Genomic DNA, 5,403 nt, shown 5'->3' on the forward strand with positions numbered 1-5,403 from the left:
GCATCTTTGGAATGTTACAGGTGCATTACACAATCCAAATGGCATTTGTTAGAAAGCAAATGTGCCAAAAGGATAAGTGAAGGTAGTCTTCTCTTGATCTTCTGGTGAAATTTCAATTTGATAATATCCCGAATAGCCATCGAGAAAACAATAGAAATCATGCCCTACAACTCTCTCCAACACTTGGTCTAGGAAGGGTAGAGGAAAGTAATCCTTTCGTGTGACCAAATTCAGCTTTCGGCAGTCAACACATATGCACCAACTCGTCGGGACACAAGTTGGAACTAGTTCACCTTGTTCATTTTCTACTACCGTCAAACCCGACTTCTTAGGAACGACTTGAGTAGGGCTTACCCACTTGCTGTCAGAAATTGGATAAATAATACCCACGTCAAGCAACTTAAGGACTTCTGCCTTAACCACATCTCTCATTGTAGGATTTAACTTTCGTTGCATTTGCCTTGTGATTTTGGCATTGTCCTCCAAATATATCCGGTGCGTGCAAATTAAGGGGCTAATTTCCTTCAAGTCGGCAATAGACCACCCTAAGGCTCCTTTATGATTCTTTAGAACACCAACTAATTTTTTTTCTTGGGTATGATCAAGTCCAGATGAGATGATTATAGGAAAAGTATCTTCGGGTCCAAGAAAAGCATACTTAAGTTCCTTTGGTAAGGGTTTCAATTCGAGCTGGGGTGCTTGCTCACGGGATGGTACTATTTTCATCTCTCGAGGCGATAACTTCTCAAATGCTCCTACTTTTGGTCTCCACCAAGTGACCATCTTAATATCCAGATTATCCACAATAGGTGTGACTGTCAAATCATCATCATTGGTTCCATTAGGACACCAATCAATTAAGCTATCATCGGATGGGTCGTTAATTGCTTTAGCTAACAAATATTCTTCTGCAATGGTTTCAACCCAATCAACCTCCTTACTCTCTTCGAGATCATTGGGTTGTTTGCACATATTAAAAATGTTCAGTTCTAAGGTCATGTTACCAAAAGAAAGCTTCATGACGTCATTCCTACAATTAATCAATGCATTAGAAGTTGCAAGGAATGGACGTCCTAAAATGACTGAAATCTGAGATTGTGAGTTCGAAGCCGGATGTGTGTCCAATACGATAAAATCGACAGAAAAGTAGAACTTGTCTACTTGGACTAATACATCCTCGATAATCTCTCTTAGAATTTTAACTGACCTGTCAGCTAATTGCAAAGTGACGGAGGTTGGCTTCAACTCACCTAAACCAAGTTGCTCATATACAGAATACGGCAACAAATTCACACTCGCCCTAAATCTAACAATGCTCGCTCTATTCTAAAGTCGCCTATGATGCATGAGATGGTAGGGCAACCTGGATTTTTATATTTAGGAGAATGTTGTGCTGCAAAATAACACTCACATTTTCAGTTAAAAATGCCTTCTTCTTAACATTTAATCGGCGCTTGACAGTACACAAGTCCTTCAAAAATTTGGCATATGAGGGTACTTGTTTGATTGCATCGATCTTTACTTGCTTGAAAAGCTCAAAAATTTTAGAATTAGGTTCGAGCTTTTGCAACGGCTTTAACCGTTGTGGAAAAGGTAGGAAAAAAGGACATTCAACTTTCTCGGTAGAAGTTGGGACCTCAACTTCATCTTTGTCCCTTTCATCGACTTTGGGAGCATCAAAATTAGAAGCAACCCGCGGTCTCAATGGGACGGTCTGATCGATGACTTTTCCATTACGCAAAGTCATAATGCTCTTTGCATGTTCTGTATGCGAACTAGAAGGAGCCGTATTATTACTACCGTGCACTTGTGGATTCGGTTGGGGTTGAGCTGGAAGCTTACCCTTCTCTTGGGTACTTAGGACGGTAGTCAACATTGACAATTGGTTCCTTATATTTTCAAAATTTCAAGTATTTTGAGCATTGATATTAGCTTGACCTTGTAGAAAAGTTTGTATAGATTGCAAGGTATCCTCGATATTCGGCTTTTAGGAGGGTGGTGATGCAAAAGTAGGATGTGCAGGTGGAGGAGCTGAATGGTGTGACTGTTGAGGATGATTATTTCTCCACCTAAAATTTTGATGATTTTTCCAACCAGGGTTATAGGTATTCGAGTATGGATCGTTATAAGGCTTTTGGTAGGAGTTCATAGCATTTGCTTGATCGTGCAAGACTTCTTTGAATGCCGGTATGGTGGGGCAATCTGTAGTTGTATGATCCGACATATCGCAGATACCACAACACTCGTTTCTAAGCTCTATAGTCTTGACAGGCTCAACCTTCCTAAGCTCAATTTCTTCTACCTTCCTAGTGAGGGCTGCCATTTTAGCATGAAGATCATCCTCAGTTCTGAGGTTGTAAAGATCTCCCTGTACAGAGCTAGTAGGCTTAGGTAAAGACTTATTGTTTTTATCCCCGTTATCCCAAAGTTGGGCAGTCTCTGCAAGAGAATCCAAATACTCCCATGCCTCATCAGGTTGTTTTTCTAAAAATCTTTCATTGCATATGGTCTCTACAAACTGTTTCAACTGTGGAGATAAACCTTCATAAAAGAAGCTAATAGTTCTCCAAGTTTCGAACCCGTGATGAGGGCATGAGAGAAGAAGGTCTTTAAATCTTTTCCAACATTCATAAAATGTTTCATTGTCTTTTTGTTGAAAATTGCTGATATGTCTTTTCAAAAAGTTAGTCCTTTGTGCGAGAAAGAACTTTTTCAAAAATTTTCTCTGCATATCTTGCCAAGTTCTTATTGATCTAGGTCGCAAGGAGTTTAGCCATGTTTTGGCCTTATCCTTTAGAGAGAAAGGGAACAATGTCAACTTGAGAACATCCTCGGTGACGTTTGGCACTCTAAATGTAATGCTCAATTCTTCAAAATTCTTTAAATGAAGATACGGACTTTCGGACTCTAACCCATAAAACTTGGGCAGCAATTGAATTACCCCTGGTTTGATGTCAAAATGTCCTACATTATCAGGAAAAATTATGCATGAAGGCTGACTAGTCCTAGCCGGTTGTAGGTATTGTCTTAGGGTCATAACATGGGGTTCACGTTCTCGATCGTGGTGGCTTCCTGCATCTTCATTTAAATCAGCCATCGCACAAGGTGTGAGATACTGCGAAGGAATTTCAGGGGTGTGTCCTAAGGGATGATCTAAAGTTGTACGACTTAATCGACCGGTGTCGTCCCTATTCCACTTTAGCATGCAAAATATTTTCCTCTCTTTTTTTTATTTTTTTTTAATGTAAGTGCTATCTAAAGATATCTAAATGGACAACCTAATACAGAAAAACAAAAATCTATTCATAATCAAGCATGCATCAAAACATTACACCTCAATTCCTAATGTTTTTCTTAAATTTCTAGACAGCTCCTAACTGGTTTGAAGAGGACACCTAAGCCTCCAATCCGGTCTAGTAACCTAGTCGACCAGGTAGCTCCCAGGTAAGTGGAGGGGTCACGATGCATTTAGCAAGGGTCCCACTTAAAACCCACTTTCCTCGAACAGAGACTATCTCCCTTTGAGGGACAAAGCTTGCCTAGACATCGACTGGGCCATAGAGCGAAATTGGTGCAACTTTCAGTGGTCTTCATCCTATTGAGCTCGAATATCCTTAGGGGCCAACGTCCAGTTGATTTTAGTTAAGCTTAGGATATTTATGCACTGGGGTGATTTTTGGTCTAAGGACGAGTGATGAAATTCCGACCTTATCTTTTTTAATGGGTTCAGCCCTTAGAATATTTTATGCTGATGCCTTATACTATATGCAACAATCAAAAGATTTTTTCTTTAATGTTTTATGACATGACATTAAATTTCATTGAATAGTTGATCAAGCAAATTATTTATTTCTTTTTTCTTAAATTTTATGAGTTGAAGTTTGAAATTTGAATTCTGAAATTTAAAATTTGAAATTTTAGGTTTTCCCTCTTTTTTTTAAATTTCTTTTTTTCAATTTTTAATTAACAACAAGGGTTAATGAGATATAATAACAATAAAATTCTGATTCTAAAAATTTAAACAAAGAAAATTCAAAATAGAAATTAGCAAGATTTTATATTAATCTAATGGTCTTAAAAGTCTCAGAATATCAATCAGACCATTCCAATAATCGATCAATCAGACGGCTAATTTTTATGATATCAGAGTTTGATGCAGACTATGCAGGGAATTTAAAAAAAATAGTAGTAAAGATTTAATTTTTTTTTTGAAAGAAAAATACTAACTACTAAGGTAAAAATTAAATCTAAAATTATACTAATAACCCAGCCGTTCCCCGGCAACGGCGTCAAAAACTTGGTGCTTTCGAAAAATTGTTCTCCCAAGTGCAGGAGAATCGCACAAGTAGTATAACTCGAAAGTCCGAGGTCGATTCCTCAGGAAACGGTCTATGAATTATTAGCATAATTTTTAAATGTAATTTTCAGTTGGTTTTCAGAAATTAAAAACAAAGAATAATAGATCAATAAATAAAGTTCGATGATATAGAGAAGGTTAGGGATCCAGAATCCTTCTTGACAATATTACTTTCAATAAATAAACTCGGCGATTCTTGATTAAGGATTAATATGATAGAGTAGTTCTAATCATGGAGTATACAATCTAAGAACATGAATTCAACATCCAAGTATTTATCGTGCCGGTTACGTCTACGACAAATCAAGCATCAAAACAATCCATGCATCAATATATATAAACCATACAAGTCTATCTCATAGATGAGTATGCAAGAATCAAAGTCATACCAATAGATATTAAACAATTAGAATACAAGTTTAGAGTATACTTGATGAAAGCAACATGCCAAGGGTTCATCCATCACCCTTTGCCAAAAGAAATTAGCCCTTCATTCAAGAAATTAGCCTCACCATTTTTTTTTTATTCTTTTCGGAATAGGGCTCTTTTTTTTTCTTTCCTTCCCAAACGGCTGGAGCTCCTCCTCTGTTTCCTTCCTTCAACCGCAGCAGCCCCCGCCTCCTCTATTCTTCCTCTTCTTCTCCCCAAATGAGCCTCCCCCTCCTCCCAGCCGAGAGAGATCCTTATATAGTTCGTGAGAGCCCTATTGCTCGCCGAAAAATGGGCGCGGATGGCTGTGGAGGAGCTGATTGCGGACGCTGGAAACCCTGGGCGGTGATCGCGGGAGCTGGAGCTTGGACGATCGGGATAAATGGGGCTGAGAGGTAATCGCGGCTGGATCCGGTGCTGAGAATGGACGCGATGGAGGATCGCCACAGATGCTGGGATCATGAACACAGGAGAATCACGCTGAGAGCTGGACGCGTGAATGGAGGAGGTGGACGCTGGGGCTGCGCGTGAGGATCACTGGAGAAGATTGCTCACAGTGCGACGCTTCACGAGAAGCTCGCACAGGATCTGGAGGCTTGATACGGGTGCTCCGCGGA

The 5,403-nt window shown here is 39.3% G+C and overlaps 1 non-coding gene across 1 annotated transcript; it reads left to right on the top strand.

The window, feature by feature from the left end:
* Nucleotides 1-2,576: 2,576 nt before the first annotated feature.
* LOC120108052 lies at nucleotides 2,577-2,685 on the top strand. The gene has a single exon (XR_005509573.1). It is a non-coding gene; the product is annotated as a small nucleolar RNA R71 (small nucleolar RNA).
* The last annotated feature ends 2,718 nt before the right edge of the window (nucleotides 2,686-5,403 follow it).

This window comes from Phoenix dactylifera, unplaced genomic scaffold (assembly GCF_009389715.1).
Source record: "Phoenix dactylifera cultivar Barhee BC4 unplaced genomic scaffold, palm_55x_up_171113_PBpolish2nd_filt_p 001151F, whole genome shotgun sequence".
Lineage (NCBI taxonomy): Eukaryota > Viridiplantae > Streptophyta > Magnoliopsida > Arecales > Arecaceae > Phoenix > Phoenix dactylifera.